We start from the raw sequence: 22,375 nt of genomic DNA, 5'->3' as shown, positions 1-22,375 counted from the left end.
CCAGTTCTCCAGATATCAGTGGGGCTTGGTAACAGCACCCCCTGTTACCAGTTTCCAGGCAGGCCCTATCCTTGTTTCTCTGCACCCAGCCCACCCCTTTGTAATTAGTCTCCTTATTAACTATTCTCCAAATACCTAATTTGAGTTCATCCACTATTTCCTTCTGAGCTTTTGATTGATAAAATAGATATGCATGCATTCCTTGCTCCAGAAACAGTGACTCTTCTATCAGCAGGAAATAACTTTTTTTTTTTTTTATATCAGCATGAAATGAAATTTTCCACTGCACAGAATTTTAAGTCATTTCCCCAGCAGCAGACCCTGGGGTGAGGATTTGTGTGCAAGAATGTTGTTAAAGAGATACTCCTTCATTCTGTAAGGGAGCGTGGTGGAGAAGAGAAGAAGGAGGGGAGGGAGGAGCAAGACAGGGAAAGCAGAAGAGAAGGAGCCAGCCGAGGGTCCACTTTCAGGCAAAGCCCCAACCTCATCCGGATCTGGAGAGGAGCTCTGGAGCATAAACCACATTCCAGAATGTGCCCTGACTTGACTCAGGGGAGCTAGGCTTTCGATCTCCTGCACCAGTAAGTCAGGGACCCAAGAGCATCCAGGCAGAGCACCATCAATTTATAGTTCATATATATTCCCTGTAATTTGAAAATAGGGAGGGGAGACATGCTGATTATTAATTGGTTTAATAATGGAGTTATTAGTAGAGAGGAATGAGAACCACCTCCAGATACCAAAAAAGCTCACCGCAGATGCTAAGGGGACACATCCTTTGAAAAACACCACGTGGAATCATATAGTATTTGCTTCCAATGGACTCAGTTAACATACTTTAATATTAGTAAAAATCAAGACATGGCTTAATCTTCTTAAAAAGCAGAGGCATCTTTGTGGGAATCTTAACTACCAGATGCAGGTAGTAAGTAGTTCTATGGTATGTGTGCGTGTGGTTGGAGGGACGGGGGGGGGGGGTGTATCAACACTTGCCATTTCCCTCTGAAGTTCCTAACGCTTGGAAATTTGTCATAGCATCTTTTCTCATCTGCAGTTCAAACAGTTTTTTCCAGCAGGAATTCAGCTGAAGTTGAAATCACCATCTGGCATCTCATATTGAACCCGGTTCTTTGCGTGCCAAGAACTTCTTCTTTTGGCAATGACGTTGACTGTGATCTTTTGAAAATGTTTCCTGGGTTGGCAGTCTTGACTGAACAGAGCAAGAAGCCTGTCTTGGAATTTAGGAAGAGATATGCTGAGCAAATCCTGGCCCTGGGAAGAAAAGCGCAAGGTGAAAAGTTGAGCCTTAGGTTGTGAAACCCCAGAAGCCCTCTCTATCTTTTATTATTGAGCTAAAACCAGCTCAGGTGGAAAAAAAAAATCTCAGCAATATGATCAGTAGCAGCACAAATGTTGCACAAGACCTACAAAAGGAGTATTCAATTTGAAGCAATAAATGCTATTTAAGACTTTCCAGGTGGGAGGTAACATCCTCTCTGCTGTAGGGAAATAGGACAACTAAGAAGGGGTCTCTTCTCCCAAGGAATTCACTATCTTGGGGCTGGAGATGCATGGGTAGAAACAAGATAGACGATAGTGAGAAGGATAGCTGACGTGGTCTGCCTCTTCTCAAATGCCTGGGGACCCCTTTTTACCATTCCTGTTCTCCTCCATCAGCTCTGACATACTTTTGCTTCCAATGGCTTGCACCTATGGCTCTCCTGGAGTGGCTGCCCTTGAGTACTGTGTACACAGTCAGAGAGTGGGATGTGCTTGGGGGCTGAGTTGCTTACCAGTGACTGTTCGGTGTAGGGATAAAAAGGCTCAGCCGCCTGGCCTTACAGCAGGACACAAACTAATGTCCAGGCTTTCCCTACCGAGTGAGGTGGAGAACTCCCTCTGGGACTCTGTCTAAAGGCACTCTTGCTCAGACCCTTTCTCTTGTCCGTCTCCTTCTCTCCTTCATTTGCCAATCCCTTCAGGGAACATTTCCTTAATAAAACACTTCGCTACAAATCCTCCTCTCAGGATCTGCTTCTGGGAGCCTGACCTAAGTAAGACAGGCACTTCATAAGAACAGAAACAAAATGCTAAGACAGCAAAGAAGGACTGACTAATCCTGCCTGGAGATCAAGGACCTTTCCATAAAAGGAGGGTATTTGAGCCAGGCCTTGAAGGGTAATTTGGATTTTGCCAGGCAGACAGAACTGAGAAGTGTCACAATAAACCTGAGGAAAGTACATATATGTGCAGCACTAAGGAAGGGAATGGTGGAGACTGATGGGAGATGGGACTGCTAAGGTAGGCTGGGAGTTAAGTGAAGATGAGTCTTGAATGTTATTAAGGAGTTTGGACTTTAAAAAAAATTGGCCATAGTGAGTGATTGTAAGTTTCTGAGCAGAGAAGAAACATGATACATCCTTTCACAAAACAATTGAATGGAGGGGCGTGTGGGTGGCTCAGTCGGTTAAGCATCTGATTCTTGATTTCAGCTCAGGTCATGATTTCACAGGCATGGGATGGAGCCCCATGTTGGGCTCCACCCTGAGTGTGGGTCTTTCTTGGAATTTTCTCTCTCCCTTTTTCTCTGATCCTCCCCCCCTCCCAGACAAAGATGGATAAGTAAACCTTTAAAAATTAAAAAATTTTAAGAAAATAATTGGATGGAAATATAAAGAATGGGTTGGTGGGGTAAGAGATAAACAATGGAAGCCAGCTGGGAGGGGTGATTGTTGCAGCAATATTCTGGGTGAGGATGATGAGGGACTGACTTAGGGCACGAGAATGAAAAGGGAAGGATGGATCTAGAGGTTGAATGAATGGACTTATCAACTAACTGGATGTAAGTGGGAAAACAGCCATCAAAAGTGACTAAATATTGGTTTCGATCAAAGAGTGAATGATGGCGCCATCAACCAAGAGACAGAACCTAGGAGGAGAGAAAGACAGATGGGGGAGAGAAATCAGTGACTTCATTTTTAGATATGTTGAAATTGGATGAGACATCTGAAAAAAATAATCCCTAATAACTCAAAGAAATCTGAAAATTCCTCTGGGAATAAAGAACAAAGAAAAAAAGGGATATTAGGAACAACTGGAATATTCAGAGACTCATGAAGTTCCAGTTCAAGGTTAGACCAAAGAAACACTTTTTAAAATTAGCTCTCTGGATAGGAATCAGAACAACAAAATCAACCATAGAAACCTGGACACCTTTTAAGAATAAGAACACTTAATATTCACTGGTCACAACAGTGTAATGACTCAGTTTCGCCAGGATTTTATTTTGCTGATTAAGAGTGGGGTGGATATGGCTTAAAGATTAGATCTGATGTATTACATCTGTGTGACTGTTCGGAGCAATCTATGAAAGCAGAGCCCTATGATGCTGGCGCTGAAATACAAGCAGAAAAATAGCACTTTCAGTGTTTGTGACCTATTATCTGTCTACCACTCCTTAAGAAACAGTTCCATCAACTGACAGTGGCTATTTCCTTAATTATTGCTGTTCGTTTGTTTATGGGCTTGAGCTGACTTAAAAAGAAATAAATCAATATGTCCATAAACTGTATTGACATTGCAAGCAGCACAATTAGAAGAAAAAGCACAAGTCCAAATTCTTAAAAAGTGTTTCAGTTTGAGGAACAATCTACTTTATATGATTATAAGGTTGTTTCAAAAGCCAAATGAATTATAGGGCAACATAGAGGCTTCCTGACTCTGTAACAATGTTACATTTAGAGTCTTCTCTTTGAGAACCCCTGATACTTAGAGAAACTAACACATCCTTCTATCTTAGGTAAGATGTTAAAGATTTTAGAAACCAAGTTACCCATAGAAATGATACAGAAAGAGAAGGTAGAAAATCCAAAGAACAAGAGAAAGAGGACATTAATTGTATTTATTCATTCATTCTCTTTTCCTCCCTCCTTCCCTCTTTTCCTTCCTCCCTTGGTTCCTCCAGTCCTCCCTCCCCCACTTCCAGAAACACGTGAGGACCTACTATGTGCCAGGAAGTGTACTAGGAGTTAGAGACACCATACTGAGCAAGGGAGACATACATGATCTCTACCTTTGGGGATTTTAAGTCTATCATACTTGATTTCAGATTCTGCATGTAAATAAAAGATGGTATCTCCTGTCCTTCACTCCTGTTCTCTCTCACCTTTATATTGTATATTAAAGCATATTAGGTTCACCCATTTTGGGGTTAGATGTACTACCCATAACCCAACTAGGCTACCTTCATTTGGAATTCAACTCTCTCATTTAACAGTTGCGTACATTTGGTCAAATGACTTAACCTTTTGACCCTCCAACTCTTCATGTATTAAGCGTAGATAATAGCACAATAGCACATGCCTCATGGGACAGTTGTATTACAAGGAGATCAATTCATTTAGAACTTAGAATGGGCAGTGGACAATCAATTGATGTTATCCATTATTATTTTTAGCCTGCACAGGAATAAATAGATGAAACAGGTCACATCTTTTAAAGAGCTTATAGTCTTGCCGTTGGAGACAGACAGGTACACAGATAAAGGCAATAAAGTGTGGTGGGTGAACAATGAAGGAAGAGTGTTTAGGCTGCAGTTGGTCACAAAGAAAGAGAGTGGTGAATGCTTTTGGTCAACTCTTTTGAGATGGATGTAATATCAATCCAAAGTAGTTTCTTATTTCCCTGACCCTTAGGTAAATGATCCTTCCCTATTAGATGCCTGTTTTGCTTGCTTTATTTGCCCATAGTTATTCAACTGTGAATAATTATGTGAGCACAAATGCAGGCTTTTCATGAAGGGAATTGTGGTCCCTCTTTATTTACACTCTGAATAAAGGAGCTTCCCAGAATTGGTAAAACTGGGTTACACTCTCCTGATTTCTTGTGTTCAGTGGCATATTTCTTAGAGAAATCAGAGTTGTTTTTGCAAAGGGAAAATAGGTCTTGTCTTATCCCAGGAAGCAGTCTTATCCCTCTTGCCCATGACTGGCTAAGTCATTTTCATGTGATTCAATTCTGGCCAATAGGACCCGAGGTAAGTTGGAGGTTCTGGGAAAGATACTCTCAATTCTATGAGACTAATGGAAGCAGACACTACTATTCTTCCCTGGATGTTGTTTGTCTGCATGTGATGGCTGATGCTGCTGTAGCCATCTTGTGACCATGAAGACAGATACTGCTGGTACCCTAAGGATGGAAAAGTAAAAAGATGGTGATGAAGTGGGTCCCTGAAGACATCCTTGAGCTGCTGGATTTACCAACGTGAGCCTTGATCCATCTCCAAATGTCTTGTTGTGTGAGAAAATAACCCCTTAATTATTTAAGCTGCTTTTACATGGGTTTTCTGTTAACTTTCAGTTAACTCCTTGTGGTAACTTGTCCCCAAGTATTTGGGGGCACTTCCCTGTGAGAAAATTATACACGTCCTCCCTTTTAAGCCCAGGCATGGCCATATGACTTGCTTTGACAAAAGAAATATGAGATAATAGTTAGATGAGTTAAAGAAGAAATGATGGATCATTTCCAGGTAGAAGCTTCAAGAGCCAACATATATTTTGTCACGCCCCTTCTCTCTTGCTCCTATGATCGGGGAGGCATGTTAAGATGTAGCCCCTGCCAATCTGGTTCCTCAATCACTGCAACAAGTTAGACCTTACCCCTTCTATGGGGGACTGTAGCACGAACAAGAAGTAACCTTCATATGAAGCTGCTGAAGTTTGTTGTTACCACAGGCGACTCTAGTTTATTTCAACTGGGAAGCATCCTACAAGCTGTAGGGAAATGACAAAGTAAAGGCAGAACCTCAACTTGAGGAGTTCCTGCAAAACACAGCCTCCCCTCTGTCAACCGCACACCCTTCCTGTTCAGAGAGATGAGCCTCAGAACAGTAAGTAATTTAATCCAGAGAATGCTTGAAAAATGTCTTCACTTCAAATGCATTATTCAGAGTAAATGAATCACAACTTATTAAGTGTCTCTTCTGTAGCTCTGAGTTCACCTCATCACTTTGCCCCCCCCCCCCAAAGCTTTCCTGGAATGACCTCACCATGCACTCTCCTGACCACATCCACCTTCACGCCTTCCCAGCAGGCTTGGTAGTGGCTCAACAATCACATAGCTGAATTTTCGATGCACAAATACGGAACGAGGGTGACGCCTCTGTGGGCAGGACCGGAGGATGATGAGGGTGACAGCTAACACTTACGTAGCACCGGTTGTACACCAGGTACCATTCTAAGCTCAATTTAGTAACTCCCTTAATCCTCACCTTACGAGGCAGTATTCTTACCATCTCTTCTTTACAGATGAAGAACCAGAGGCCCAGAGGGAGAGAGAGAGAGGTTAAGCGTCCTGTCCAGAGTCACACAACTAAAACGTGGTGACACTCAGATTCAATTTCAGGCAATCTGGCTCCAGAGTTGTATTCTGTGATGCTTAGCCAAGCCCTCGGCACGGCCGTTCTTGGAGAAACAAGAGGTTAAGAAGTCCAGGTGGGCTTCGCCTGACTGAAAACCCAGCTGGGTTTTGTCTCACAATTTGCAAAGCACATCTAGGTTCTGGTTTTCCCAACTGTAACACGGCAACGCTTAGTGTTGCACCCTGTGTGAAGGAAGCGAGGCCTGGTGAAGACCCCAACATTGAGCTGGGCCTTGGTAATGTTATAGCGGCTGCTGTGGCTTGTAGGACAGGCCCCACAGGGGCAGAAGTCTGGGGCACAGGAAAAGTCCTGCACAAATATGAAATGACCGTTCAGGGATTTCTCTAGACGTCTGGGGTGGAAGGGCCTAGGAAAGGCTGTCTGGAGAGTCGTTTTTTGGGATCTACAGACAGAAAAGCAGCTGAAGTGCACTTGGCTCGTTGGAAGGAAGGCTAGATAAGCCTTTCGGACTGGCTGATTTAAGAGGGTTGAGATGTATTTTCGCGAGGCCTGCAAGGTATGCACGAATATGCATATGGGTAAGGAGCTGAGGGCCAGGAGCTTGGCCCTAAAATTGTTTCAGAAAAGCTTTGGAGATGTAGCTCAAGAGGGAGAACTTAGTTTGGGAAAATGCAGTTAACTAACAGCAAGTCCTTTAGTTGGTATCTCTAAAATCTGTTTCGAATTTGAACACGTGTCACCATTCCCGTTATGGCCACTGCCAGCGCCCTACTTGGGGCCACCGCTGTGACTCTCCTAGACTTCTGCATCAGTCCGGCTGGTCTCCCTGCCTCCATTCTTGCCCCTGTCCCATCAGCCTGCCTCGCAGGAGACAGAGTGATCTTTAAAAGATCTTTAAGGGGCGCCTGGGTGGCTCATTCGGTTAAGCGGCCGACTTCGGCTCAGGTCATGATCTCGCAGTCCGTGAATTCGAGCCCCGCGTCAGGCTCTGTGCTGACAGCTCAGAGCCTGGAGCCTGTTTCGGATTCTGTGTCTCCTTCTCTCTGACCCTCCCCCGTTCATGCTCTGTCTCTCTCTGTCTCAAAAATAAATAAACGTTAAAAAAAATTTTTTTAAAGATCTTTAAAAGAAGGCAGGCAGTGCCTATGGCTGCTTCTCACTCTTAGAATAAACTCCAAACCTTTACTATGAAAGCTGTCTCTGCCTAACACCTGGCTCTCATCTCTCACCACTCTCTGCTGCCACCCCCCATCCTCCCCCCAGTCCAGCCCCCCTGGCCACACTTCTGTTATATGAACACACCCAACTCCTTCCTGCATTTTCCACCCCCAACTGTCCGCATAGCTGACTCCTTCCCCTCCAGTGATCCAAACATCACTGTCTCCAAATTCTCGACCACCCTGTTCCCTGCCCCTCACCCTCTCTGGGCACCCTCTACACCATTAGCAGACATCCTTCCTTCACAGCACTCACTGCTATGTGAAGTGGCCTTGTTCATCCATTTGCTTATTTACAGGGCTCTTGCTAGAATCCCCTTTTAGCCTGACTGGGCCTTCTTCACCTCGGTCGTGGCTATATCCCCAGTGCCCAGATAAGTTCCCAGTGCACAGAGGCTCTGCAAACTAAGAAATAAGTAATTTACATTTAATTTCCATCAGTAATACATTTCAAACAATTTACTTATATGCCCCGGTGGAAAAAAGAAGGAGAAAAATTAATTTTATTTACATTTAATTGAATATTGATGTACTCTTTGGATGATGGCAATGAAAGAGTGATATTTGAACACAATTTTGTGAGGTTAATCTACTCCTAGAAAATCTGAAATTACATACGGTTCAGGATAAATTAGTTTTACGTAGGAAATTAAAAACCCGGGAGCCAGGACTGATAGGTTCCTACATTTAAATATCATGAAAATATAAAATTTAAATACTATGAAACTATAAAATACACTACAATGTTTCCATAATAAAGAGCTTATAGTTAGTAAGGGCAAGCGATACAATGTCAAAATCCAGCTAGCCATATGTTCTTTACTAATTTCTCTGAATAATATAATGGCACTGTATGTTTATTTGGAGTCCGTTGAAATATTAACATTATCCCTATCTGGGTATCAATTACATTTGCCTGTTTGCCTTATTTCGGGATTAGATTCAGCATTTTTATATTTAAGGATTCTGAAAGGAAAGCTCTCTGGGCTATAATCACCTTCAATCACCATATGACTAAATTTGGTCATATTTGCTGATTGTATAGACAGCCCTTTCTGAGAAGTAAATATTAATGCTGACTGGTTTTGAAAAAAGAACCCTTGGGGCACCTCTTCTTCTTTCCATTTTTAGACACCTCTGTTAGCTGCTTTAACACTTGAGTAGAAGTGTTTTTAAAGGAGCCTGTGAAGATTTGGAAAAGATTTTATTTTTAATACCCCAGATTGCATTCTCTGCATTTGGTTGGTTTTGTTACATGTGTTCCATCTGTCTTGGAGATATGGGAAACTCAGTCGGGAAAAAATGGAAAGGGCAAAATTGTTTCCCTAGCTCCATAAAATATCTAAAAATTACTTCACATGTAAGATCTGGTGCCTGGATTCCTTCACTTCTAACTTCTACACTGCCCAGGGGTAGTCTTCCCTCCAAAGCAGGAAGAGGAGAAATTGCTTAGTTACTCCCCGGTTGGAAAGTGTGCAAGGTAGAAAGCCTTTGAGAAAGGCTTCACCTTGAAAGATTTCTGCAAGACTTATCATTTCAGGTGAATTTAATTAACACACAGATTGGTTCTTTTATTATGAATATCCTTAAAGTAAAATCCGCTTCCTTGCTGGCTACAGTTGATCTGGGATTTCTGGTATCTTTTTTTAATGGTTCAGGCTAAGTACTGGATGAAAAACAAATCTGAAAAACCAAACAAAACATTTCTTTGCCTATCCCCAGCTGCACCTGACAGTGAAAGAAGTTGAAATCTTACTCCTCGCTGGACATTACATCCAATTTCAAGCTTCTATTATCTTTTTTGAAAGCCACTGCAGAATACCTCGTAACGTTTTTTGTTTTCTCTGAAAATCAGCTGGTTATGTTTGTAATTGGAGCACTTCATGGACAGGGTGTCTGGGAGATATAAGTGCTTTCATTCCACCCTACCATTGTTTAGCATTATTTTTATGCATTTATTGAGGGTCTTGGAGCCTCAGAGAGTGAATTTCTGGAGACTACAGCTCTTTTATGATGTGTGTAGCACTGAATAAAATATGGATTCTTCAGGATCATCTTAAAAGGGACTTTAATCTGGAGCTATGAAGTAACATTTCCTTGGTGTGTGTTTATCTGCAAATGAACAGAATCAAGCATTCGACAAACAAAACGGCCCCAACTTTATGAGCCTACTGAATTGAGATGGTGTCAGTGTCCTAGTTTGTTAATTTGGGGAGGATCATGGTTTTAGCATTATTATAAATAAAGTCTATTAAATCAAACATGGACTCTTGGAGATGGTGATATTGAAATATCGTGTGATATTTCAATATTTTGCAGTTAGAACTCTGAGAATATAATAAATGACATTACATATCTAGGACAAAAATACCATGTGATGTTTAAAGCTGGCTTTACAGTTTATAAATCATGGCTCACGCTGATAAATGTATACATTAGTGCCTAATGCACATAATATCAAATTTTCTCATATCCTATGACTCATCTGAGAGCTCTGTTCACTTGTCATCAAGATCCCCTCTCTTGTTACAAGACCTTGTCATCACCTAGAACTTCTTCACTTCTGACATCTTGAACTTTGAAATTCCACTGACCTCAACCCTATATCCTTCCTCTCTTACACCCCCATCCCACCCATCTTCAGTCTTACCAAGGTGTCTGGCCTTCACTCGCCCCAGAAAATGGCCCCCAGCCCTCTTGGTCTTAAGGACATTCTCCTCATCTGACACAATCTCCTTACTCCTTTGACTTAATGGCACAGCCAGTCAACAAATCCTCAACTTTGGATCCATTCATCTGTTTTCTTCGGCCCGTGAGTATTGCCGGAGAAAATCACATACCACGCTAATACACATTTTGAATTTCAAACCTCAACTAGGCATTCAAGACCATCTAAAATTCAAGACCAATTATATGGTTCCCCGTAAAATCAAACTGACCTGGATAACACGAACCACAGATACTTAGAACAGAGCGGTATTGAATAATACATATAATAATACATATAATAATATATATTATACATATATTAGACACATATATATACACATATACATATATAATACATATAATAATATATATTATACATATAGGTATTATACATATATATGTGTATACATATACATATATATATAATACATATAATAATATATACTCAAAATATACAATAAAGTTCATTTTCTCCCCTGGATTTCATATGGGCCAAACTTTCCCCATTTTGGGGGTGTGTATTTCCTCTTATTTTCACTTTCTTTTGCAGTTTTCCAATAGATTACTTATTAAAGAGTTTAGAAGAATATTAAAGAATTTAAGATAAACAGAAGATATTTACTACATAGCTATTGCATGCTGAGCTCTGCTCCAGGTACAGGGATACAGTGGTGAGCCAAATAAACAGCTTTGCTCTCAGAGAGTCTGTATTTTAGTAGCAAGGGACAGAAAATAGACAAATAAGTAAAATATATACTGTCAGAAAGTTACAGGTAGGACAGCAGCATCCTGGGGAGGCAGTGGAAACTGTGGGCTATGCTGTGGAGAGACTACTTCCTGTACTAGGTGCGAGGGTGAGCCAGACTGCCTGGGTTCCAATCCCCGGTCCGGCACTTACTACCTGCGTGACCCCGGGCAAGTGGCCTAGCCTCTCTATGACTCAGTTTCCCTATCTGTAAAAATGAAGATTTTCTTAGTACCAACATCTTAGGGTCGTTAAGAGGATTAAATGACTGAAGACACAAGTAACATTTCCCCTGGTAGGCACTACACGATCGTCAACTTTGTAGCTGTCTCAACCATTGCTACAACCCCTCACCTTCACGGCCTGTGCCCTCTAGGCAGGGACAGAATCACCCTGAAGGGAAAGCTCCTTGCTTGGAGAAGTCACTCGCTTCTGGGGCCCTGGGAGAGGCCTCAGCAATGTGCTTGCAAAAGTAAGATACATATATTTTGAAAGTAAGACATCTTAATTGCACTGTTTAAGATGCCACTGTGTTAGGTAGCATCGAGGTGGCTGTGGGCACTTGGGGATTCAGCTAAGAGGAAGTTAGGTGGGAGACACATTTGGTCTGAGTTTAGTGGGGAAACATCTATGTGTTTTGGTCACTTCTACATCAGTTTCAGTGAGAGCTTATCGTCCTGGTGTGGAGGCAGCTCCCAGGCTTCCTTCCACCCACTGTGCCATAGGTGCGAGGCAGGACGTGGTAGAGGGAATGTGTCCCGTGCGGGCTGACAACAGAGGTGGGGGGGGGGGGAGGGGGGAAATGGGGTGCAAAACGTATAGAGCCAGAAGTTGGTCTGTGGAAGTTGGTGTAATCCTCTGATATATAAAACCGTAAGTAGAGGATCCGCTTCTCAGGACACAGTCAAAACAGAAGTCCTTTCCTGTCAGGAACACACTAGATAAGGCAACATTAATAATTACCAGTGCATTTTGATGGACTGAATGTTGGTGCCCCCACCACTTATACACTGAAGCCCTAACACCCACTGTGATAGTAACTGGAGATGGGACTTGGGGGAGGTAATCCAGGTTAGATGAGGTCGTGAGGATGGGGTCCTTATGATGGAGTTAGTGGTCTTAAAAGAAGAGACCAGAGGGGCGCCTGCGTGGCTCAGTCGGTTGAGCATCCGACTTCGGCTCAGGTCATGATCTCGCGATTCGTGAGTTCGAGCCCCACGTCGAGCCCCACATCGAGCCCCACATCGGGCTCTGTGCTGACAGCTCAGAGCCTGGAGCCTGCTTCGGATTCTGTCTGCTTCTCTCTCTGCCCCTTCCCCCCTCATGCTCTGTCTCTCAAAAATGAATAAATGTTAAAAAAAAAAAAAAAAGAAGAAGAAGAAGAGACCAGAGAACTTGCTCTTTTTCTCTTTGCCATGTGAGCAGAGAGAGAGAAGGTGGCCATCTGAAAGCCAGGACGAGGGCTCTCAATAGAGCCCGACCATACCGGCACCTGACTTCGGATTTCCCGGCTCTAAAACTGCGAGACATAAAATGTAAAATGTCTATTGTTTAAGGCACCCAGTCTACGGTATTTTGTTCTAGCAGCCCAAGCTAAGACATACATTACACTTTCTTTTCTTTTTTTAATTGGGATCACATCAGAGAGAAATGTAATTCCTGCATTTGCAGAACAGAAGCCCACGGCAGAACTACAAACAGCAAGTGGTCTGTGTGTAAAGTCGCAAGCTTTACGCATCCCATCCATCAACGTTAAAAAAACAAATAGCCACGAACCACATCAGAAGAAATGCTGAGTTCTTCTTCTACTCTCCCTTTAGAAAATATTACAAAATTATTTTCATTTTAGAGATCGATCAGAGTTTATAGCCAAATATGATATTATATATATATAGCCAAATATTATATATATAGCCAAATATAATATTATATATATATATATACACACATATATATATATATATATATATATATATATGGCCAAATATAATATTATAGAGGCATGCTGGTCAATGAATATAGATCATATTATTTTCTGAATTTTATAGTATTTGTGGCATGTATCTGGTTTAAAAAATTTATAATGTGTGTGACTTCTTTTCCCATTCTATTTTTTTTTTTTAATTTTTTTTTCAACGTTTATTTATTTTTGGGACAGAGAGAGACAGAGCATGAACGGGGGAGGGGCAGAGAGAGAGGGAGACACAGAATCGGAAACAGGCTCCAGGCTCCGAGCCATCAGCCCAGAGCCCGACGCGGGGCTCGAACTCCCGGACCGCGAGATCGTGACCTGGCTGAAGTCGGACGCTTAACCGACTGCGCCACCCAGGAGCCCCATCCCATTCTAAATAATATCCACTGTGTCCCTAATTTTGGTTTTATAAATTTTGTGTTCTTTTTCTTAAATAGGCCCTCCTCCCAAACTACGTGTATTTCAGGCCCATAAGCCCTGATCCACTTCTACCAGGAGGAAAGAGGAAGGAGGGAATGCCTTGGCTTTTTTTCTCACCTCATCCAGACTGAGCTGTACATTCTGTTATGCTTCATGTCTTCTGTCCTAGAAGAGGAACACATGGCTGTACTCATTCCCTCCGCTTACAGCCTCATGGCCCCTGGCCTCCTACCCTACTCACCCACCTCTTCCGGTAGCTCTTTACCTCCACTGATGTCCCCACCCTTGGATGGCCATGTCCTTGCTCTCCACCGGCTCTTCCCTGTCACACCACAAGCGTGCTCACAAGTGTCATTGATTCCGGCCACCCACTTCCTGCCCACCTCTGTTTTAGAAGTTTCCTGACTCCTTCCCTCTCTCTCCACTCTCTTTCAGTGTTTTGAAAGAGAAGCTGATACATACGGCCTTAGCTTCCTCATTCCTCACTACATTGAGATCTGGTTTCTTGAAGGTTTAGGGAACTGTCCCCTGGAGTCACCACTGCCAGGCTCTGGCCTCTGATTGGTTCGCCTCCTATGGGGCCTCTCCAGTGCCTCTGCAAATGTCGACACCACTCTGCCCTGCATCCTCTCTGTTGTGCCCCCCACCCCTCCCCAGGGCCAGTCCTTCTGGTTCATCTCCTTCCCCTCTGACCACTCCACTTGATCTTGGTCTCTTTGGTGGCCCCCTCTCCTCCCCGGGTTCCCTTAAGTACCTACCAGTGTCCCCCAGGCTCCGGCTCAGACCACTTGTGTCCCCATCTCCATGCTATTCCTGGATATGCCTGTTCATTCGGTAACAAGTCTCTGCTCTTGACTCTGCAGCGAGATTTCTATTCCCATGGTTGCTCCTGAACTTTGTAGCCACATTTCCAACTTTCTGCTGGAAAGATCCATCTTCATAAATGAAGACCCTCCTCCTCCTCCTCCTCTCCAAACCTCTCCTCCCTCCGTGTTGTCCATGGTGAAAGGTGTCACCATCAATCACCCAGGTGTTCTTAGAGCCTCTTTCTTTTCCTCCCCCCCCCCTCCCCATCTCCAATCATTAACAAGCATTACTTATTTTATCTTTAAGCCAGATGTTCTTTTTTTTATTGAATCACTAGACCTCTCAGCAGTATGGTGAAGACTTTGGACTGCTTCTAGAATAATGCTTTTTAGAGAATAAAACAAAATCAAAGGATCAAAAAGGAAATAACTTTTTGAAATACGGCTTCTGAAATTATAAAAAGTTTTGATATGGTAATACATGTAATAATACACTAACAGTATTAAATACTTGGATACAATGTCAGGTGTAATTACCATCATTTTATTTTTTTAATGTTTATTTACTTTTTTTGAGAGAGAGACAGAAGCATGGGTGGCATGGGGGGTGGGGTGGGTGAGGGGGCAGGGAGAGAGGGAGACACAGAATCCGAAGCAGGCTCCAGGCTCTGAGCTGTCAGCACAGAGCCTGATGCGGGGCTCAAACTCATGGGCCATGAGATCATGACCTGAGCTGAAGTCGGACGCTAAACCAACTGAGCCACCCAGGCACCCCTAATTACCATCATTTTAAAGTAATGAGGACCACAAATGATACTTGGGGATTCTTGGAGAAATGCGATGTGAAAAATCTGTGATTTCTTTTGATGACAAAGCCATACATACTGCTAATGTAATTTTCTTATATTAATCATCAAAGAATATGATAAATTTTAGTAAGAGAAAAGTAAAAATAACGATATAGTGTTTCTCCCATACAGGTTTACAAACCCCTTGAGTTCTATCCAGACTAAGAAGACCTACTTTAAAATGATCTCAGAGGGGCACCTGACTGGCTCAGTTGGGTAAGCATCTGACTTTGGTTCAGGTCATGATCTCATGGTTTGTGAGTTTGAGCCCTGTATCCAGCTCTGTGCTGATAGTCTGGAGCCTGCTTCAGATTCTGTGTCTCCCTCTCTCTCTGCACCCCCCCCCCCGCCCCCACTCATGCTCTGTCTCTCTCTTTCAATAATAAAATAAACAATAAAAAATTTAAAAAAATGATCTGAGGAACTTTCCTACTTCCATTGCTCCTGCCACTGACCTAATTAGGGGCCTTCCTTCCACATGGAATCTCCACAGGCGCTTGATTGGCTCCTCCCCTTTCTTCAAAGCCCAATCTTGTTATTGCAGTGTTCCCAGCATGCCTGAGAAGAGCCCCCCTCCATCCTGTCACCTAAACTGGGTGCTGAGTATCAGGCTTTGTCTCCTCAGTAGAGCTCAGACTCGTCCATCTTCTCCACCCAGCTTGACCATCTCATTGGTCCATTTGATTGCTCACGGCCACCTCCCTGCTACCCTGGGTTTGCCTCACCAATCCTTCTGGAAGCACAAATCTCTCTAAAACCCAAATCAGATAATGACACCCTGTTGTTTCCAATCCTCTCCCGTCTTCACTATACAATTTGGGCTCCTTAGCCTCCCATGGCTTCTGCCCACCTTTCCACCCCGCTCCTGCAACTCTGTTCCAGCCACCTCTCACTTCTAGAGTTAGCCAAACTGGAAGATAATTGAGGGTCAGAGCAAGGGCTCTGGAGCCAGAATACCTCAGTTCAAATGCTGGCTGCACCGCTCACGAAGGACGTGACCTTGAAGAACCACTCCATCCTTTGGGCCTCAGGGACCTCAGCTTTAATATGGAGCCGTAAGAGTGCTTGCCTCACAGAGTTCTGAGAACGAAGTGATATGACACGTGTGAAGTATTCAGAATGGGGCCATAGTATATAGAGAAGCAGAGAAAGAGAGGGACCCTGGTATTATTTCATGTTTCCCTTGTGGGGAATGACCTCTCTCATGTTTTCTGCTTGGCCAACTGGTCCTTTAGGACTCAGCTCAGGCACCTCCTCCTCCTGAGAACCTTCTGGAACATGGGCTGGGGGCCTGGGGGGGGGCAGGCAGGGTTCTGGACTCCATGGCCCCTACCCAGCCATCACTTAGCTGCATCCCACAGGAGAATGTGCGGCCCTCTAGGTGTGGGAGGTGGCTCCCTCTGTTTGTAACCCAGGAACTGCAGAGAGCCAGGCACAGGGCGGGTGGGTGTTCAGCAAGTGTGTAGAGGCTGAATGGATTAAAGAGAGAATTCAAACCAAAGGACAAAGTGTTAAATAAAGAGAAGCCAGTTCTCTCCTACTCTCCTGACAATTTGCTTTTCAAAGTATTATATACAACATGGACTTATCGTACTGTTTTTCTGCATGGTCCTGTCTGCAGTGAATCCCTCCCTGGCCAATTCTGGGGCTCGATAGCATGAAGCTTCTGAAAAAGAGAAAAATGTAACATAGGGTCTGGGAGGTGTGGTGGGGGGGGGGCGGGGAGTGGGCAGGACTCTCCACCACCAGCCACGGACAAGGAAACCCTCAGGAAACAGGCATCCAAGGACAGGATATGCGCTTAATACTCTTTTAGCAAAGGAGACTACAGCAGTAGGAGCAAGGATTTAAGCATATTTTTAAGAATGGAAGAGAAAAACCTGCTGTGTGGGGCCCTGGCTGAGGGCACGTCCAACATGGCGATGGCCCTGACTTTAGTTAGAGCTGTCCTCATTCTTTACTTTTCAAACAGTACAAAATAATTCATGTCTTGGGAAAAGATGAAACAATGCAGAAGGGGAGAAAGTAAAAAACAAAAAAACAAAAAAAAAAAACCCCAAAGCCCCCAAAAACAAAACAAACAAAAAAACAAAAAAACCCCAAACCCAAACTTCCTATTCCCCAGAGGCACCCTCTGCCTCTGTGCAGATTCGCACCCCCAGGGAGGCTGACACTTGCAAGCATGCTCAAAACATCAGAAAGTGAAATCACGCCTGGATTTGTCCAGAGAGACAAACCGGATGGACATGCTACCACACTTTTTTTTTTAACAGCGGACAAAGAAACGATTTAAAATATAACATGTAAAGGAACCCTTTCTATCAGAGATGGCCTGGGGTATAGAGGCGCAGAATGGAGAGCAGGCTTCGGGGTTGGCCTCGAACCTGTGCTCTTCCTCGCGGCTCCCGCAGGAGAAATGGCCCCCACTCAGCAGGAGGAGGGCCTAGCATTTCTGGCGGGCGGCCCGGGGACGGTCCCCTTTAGAAATGCCCCCCGGGGGGGACGGGGGGTCCGAGGTGGGTTGAGAGAGGGCCCGCAGCTTCAGGGCAGGGCTGGGCGCTGGGGCCTGGGAGCAGAGGCGGGGCCTCAGCCCCGGTGCGACCTTCCCCAGCCCCCTCTTTGCGGCTACCAGCGCTCTAGCGACTTGACCTTGCGGGACCAAGGGAAGCTCAGCACCCGGAGGGCCGCGCTCCGGCGAGCGGAAGCAACAGTTGTGCGAAGGGAAGGGGAGACGGGGCGGGGAGGGCAGCGCTGGCGAGTCTAAACCTGCCGGCCTAACAAAGGCCTGGGGTGAGGCTCACCGAGGGGACCGTGCTGGGTGCTCCATGCGGGCAGTTCTGGGGCCACATGGAGAGGGAGCCCAGACCCTCCCTTACGGGGTGTCATTCCCCAACTCCCCAAGGGACCAACCTGCCCTTTACTGTGGACCAGCCTGCCCTCAGTAAACCCCCCTCCCCCCCCCCCCCCTTTGCTTCCAGGCCTCTCTCACTTGCACCCTGGCTTGGGGGGTAAAGGTGGGTGGCTGTGGTACCTTTGTTTACGAAATCCCCAGCCTGCAGCATCCAGGTTTCAGACAGGCAGGGATGAGATGAATCCTCTCTGGGGAGGCAGAGGTAGTGCGGCTGCGTTCCCTCGTTTAAAAAGGAGCCCTTGGAAACCAATTTGCTCTAACGATGTTGTCAGCTCCAGTCCACCGTGGGTTCTCCACTAAGGCAGTCCTTCTTACCTTCTGCACCGCTCCGGGCTTGCCTTCTGTGCCCTCCTGGGGTAGGAATATCTTGATCCACTCCTGGGGCTTCAACTTGGACCAGTCAGGAAGATGCTTGTCAGCTTTAAAATGCTCACACTCCTAAATGGATTAAAAAATAATATTGTCGGGGTGCCTGGCTGTCTCGGTACAGAATGCAACTTTTGATCTCGGGGTTGTAAGTTCGAGCCCCACGTTGGGTGCAGGGATTACTGAAAAATAAAAAAGAAAAAAGAAAAAGAAAAGAAAATTGTGAGTAAGCAAAGCAAAACATTTGGGAAGTGAATGAAATTAAGCGCTAACAGGGAGCAGAAAACATATGCTAGAACGGTAAATTCTGCTAATGTTTGATTTTAAAGTTTTTAAAATAATGTGTTTCTGTTTGGTTTAAATGATTTTAAACAGCTAGCTGGCTTCTCCTGGTCTAGAGTCAAACTTTCTGGCTCAAAGCTGTTCCCATTGTTCCTGCTCCTCATTGGCTTACTGCTGCCTCCCTGTGTCTGATCTAAAAATCACAACACAGTGTTCTGCTTCACAAATACAGGGTAGAACCCCTCTCCCCACCAGTCTGTTAGCTTCCATGACAATAAATTACACAGGATTAAAGCGATGCTTAAGTTTGTTAGCGAGAGCTGTACATATCACCTACCTTCCTTCTTTCCTTCCTTCCTCCTTCCTTCCTCCTTCCTTCCTTCCTCTCTTTCTTTCTTTCTTTCTTTCTTCCTCCTTCCTTCCTTCCTTCCTCCTTCCTTTCTTCCTTCCTCCTTCCTTCCTTCCTTCTTTCTTTCTTTCTTTCTTTCTTTCTTTCTTCCTTCACCCTTCCTTCCTTCCTTCCTTCCTTCCTTCCTTCCTTCCTTCCTCCTTCTTTCCTTCCTTCCTTCCTTCCTTTCTCCTTCCTTCCTCCTTCCTTTCTTCCTTCTTCCTTCCTCCCTTCCTTCCTTCTTTCCTTCCTTCCTCCTTCCTTTCTTCCTTCTTCTTTCCTTCCTTCCTTCCTCCTTCCTTTCTTCCTTCCTTCTTCCTTCCTTCCTTCCTTTCCAATTCATTGGGCCTTTGCTGGAAGGACAAATTTAATCCTTAGAAAGATTGGTTATGATTATATTATCAATGTTAGGTCTTACTAATGATACCCCCTTCCAGAGACATCACATAACTTATCCATATCCAGTGATGTACATTATATGTTATTTGACACCATTCAATAAAAATCCTACATCCAGGATGATTACAACTTTGCACAAAGAGTCTCTGATGTGAGATAAATTCTGAAAAATGGCTCAAACAAATACACATCAAAATGCAACCTCCTTGTGCTCACCTGGTACCTTTGTCTTTAGTGAACAGATCGGATCGCCACCTTGATGTGAACTAGCTCCCTCTGTGGGTTTGTATTAAGCACCAGTTGTTCCCATTTCTTGCTCATCCATGTAGTTTGAGATGCTTCTTGCTTCATAGAAACTGGGAGCCACACAGAATATCATGTTGTCCCAGATGGATTTTGGAAAATGCCTTCCATCCTGAGTAGATCAAGGAAGGGGCTGCTCCCTTTTGCAGAAGCATCACCTGCATGGAGGAAATGACCACTTGCTCCTAACGGTCACCCCAGATTCTTTCTATGCTGCAGCGGCGGCCTTAGTGTCGTCTCCCGAAGACACCTGCTGAAGCAACTTCGGTGGCTCCTGAGTGCTTGTCTTTTGATCTTACCGGTCTTTCACTGCTCAATACGAAAATAGCTTTGCAGGAGAAGACATGGGCTTTACCTCCTCCAAAGTAATTAAACAAATCTAGTGAAATTCAGTGCCCACATAGGATGCTGTAGCTCCCCTAAGGCAGATTGTCTTACACCCAACCCCATATCTGCTCCCAAAGGGAAGATGTGAAGGGCATGGTGTGAATGGGCAGCCAGTACTACTGAACACTTCAAGTTTGTGTTCCCACCTGGGTGACCTCTGGTTGGAACTCTGTTCTCAAGTCTTGCCGTTAAGATCTCAAAAAGGGGTGCCTGGGTGGCTCAGTTGGTTAAGCGGCCAACTTCAGCTCAGGTCATGATCTCTAAGTATGTGAGTTTGAGCCTGGCGTCGGGCTCTGTGCTGACAGCTCAGAGCCTGGAACCGGCTTCCAATTCTGTTTCCCTCTCTCTCTGCCGCTTCCCTGCTTGCTTTTTGTCTCTGTCTCTCTTAAAAATAATAAACATTAAAATTTTTTTTTTCAACGTTTTATTTTATTTTTTATTTTTGGGACAGAGAGAGACAGAGCATGAACGGGGGAGGGGCAGAGAGAGAGGGAGACACAGAATCAGAAACAGGCTCCAGGCTCTGAGCCATCAGCCCAGAGCCTGACGCGGCGCTCGAACTCACAGACCGCGAGATCGTGACCTGGCTGAAGTCGGACGCTCAACCGACTGCGCCACCCAGGCGCCCCTAAAATTTTTTTAAAAGATCTCAAATAAAATAGTTTTTCTATGACCTGATTTCATTTTAATAGTATTTATCTGAATTCGTATCGTGTATTTGTTTGTATGATTATTTTTTTGTCTTCCCCCTCTAGAACATCAGCATCATAAGAGCAGTGAAGTTATTTGCTTTGGCTAACATTGAATCCACAGCACTTAGAACAGTACTTAGCACATATGCTAAATAAATGCTTGTAGAATAAACAAAGAACAATGCAGAATTTCCCTAACTATAATCTTAGTTCTTGAGATCAGGGGCCATATCTTATAATTTCTGCTCTTCTCCTTAGAGCCTGGCATGGTATAACTTGTACAGATGGTTTTTAATAAGTGCTTGTTGAGTGGGATTGCACAGGAGAAGGAATATGTGTTGAATCCTTAGGTGGGTCAAAGGCAGAATGGGGCAGGACGCCACCTTTGCAGAGGGCACGATGGGCATACTAAGCTGGGAATGTGGCTCTTGGGTGTGGGGAAAAGGAGAATAAGGCGGTGGACCCGCAAGAGACCTCTCAACTTTCTCTTGTCTTGAGTTCTACTTTTCCATGATCATGCAGTTCAAAACTGTATAGATGTGAATCAGAGAGTGCCAGAGGGGCCAAAGAGAATGTATGTGATGGGGAGATTGGGATCTTGTGGCACTGGTCAGGTTGCTGAATGATTCCAGTTTTTCAATTTTTCATTCATCTTACAAAATACTTACTGATGGGAATGCAAGCTGGTGCAGCCACTCTGGAAAACAGTATGGAGGTTCCTCAAAAAACTAAAAATAGAACTACCCCAGGACCCAGCAATTGCACTACTAGGAATTTATCCATGGGATACAGGTGTGCTGCTTCGAAGGGACACATGCCCCCTCCCATGTTTATGGCAGCACTATCAACAATAGCCAAAGTATGGAAAGAGCCCAAATGTCCATCGATGGATGAATGGATAAAGAAGATGTGTGTATATATATATATATATATATATATATATATATATATATACACACACACACACACACACACACACACACACACATACACACACACACACACACACACACACACAATGGAGTATTAGTCGGCAATCAAAAACAATGAAATCTTGCCATTTGCAACTACATGGATGGAACTGCAGGGTATTATGCTAAGTGAGATTAGTCAGTCAGAGAAAGACAAAAATCATATGACTTCACTCATCTGAGGACTTTAGGAGACAAAAGAGATGAGCATAAGGGAAGAGAAACACAAATAATATAAAAACAGGGAGGGGACTAAGCATGAGACTCATAAATATGGAAAACAAACAGAGGGTTACTGGAAGGGGTGGGGAAGGGGGGGTGGGCTAAATGGGTAAGGGGCACTAAGGAATCTACTCCTGAAATCATTGTTGCACTATATGCTAACTAATTTGGATGTAAATTAAAAAAAAAAAAAAGACTAAGAAAAAAATACTTATTGAACACCTGCTTTGTTCCAGGTGTTATGCTAGGTACTGGGGATACCCGTGCTGTTCCAAACTTGACAAGTAATGTCAAACATAACAAGGATTCCCAATTCATACAGTGCAAGGTGATAGGGTTGTGTGTTAAACCCTATAGC

At 44.1% G+C, this 22,375-nt stretch overlaps 1 long non-coding RNA gene across 1 annotated transcript; it reads right to left on the bottom strand.

The window, feature by feature from the left end:
- Positions 1-808: 808 nt before the first annotated feature.
- LOC147579964 (uncharacterized) lies at positions 809-20,376 on the bottom strand. The gene is made up of 7 exons (XR_015252379.1): positions 19,659-20,376; positions 18,128-18,555; positions 16,054-16,176; positions 14,201-14,363; positions 13,560-13,607; positions 10,928-11,010; positions 809-1,272 (listed from the first exon to the last, which is right to left on the bottom strand). It is a non-coding gene; the product is annotated as an uncharacterized LOC147579964 (long non-coding RNA).
- Positions 20,377-22,375: the final 1,999 nt, after the last annotated feature.

Source organism: Puma concolor, chromosome B3 (assembly GCF_028749965.1).
Source record: "Puma concolor isolate L17-30 chromosome B3, mPumCon1.1.hap2, whole genome shotgun sequence".
NCBI lineage: Eukaryota > Metazoa > Chordata > Mammalia > Carnivora > Felidae > Puma > Puma concolor.
Note: the sequence above shows the minus strand (reverse complement) of the source record. Positions and strands in the feature narration are given on the sequence as shown.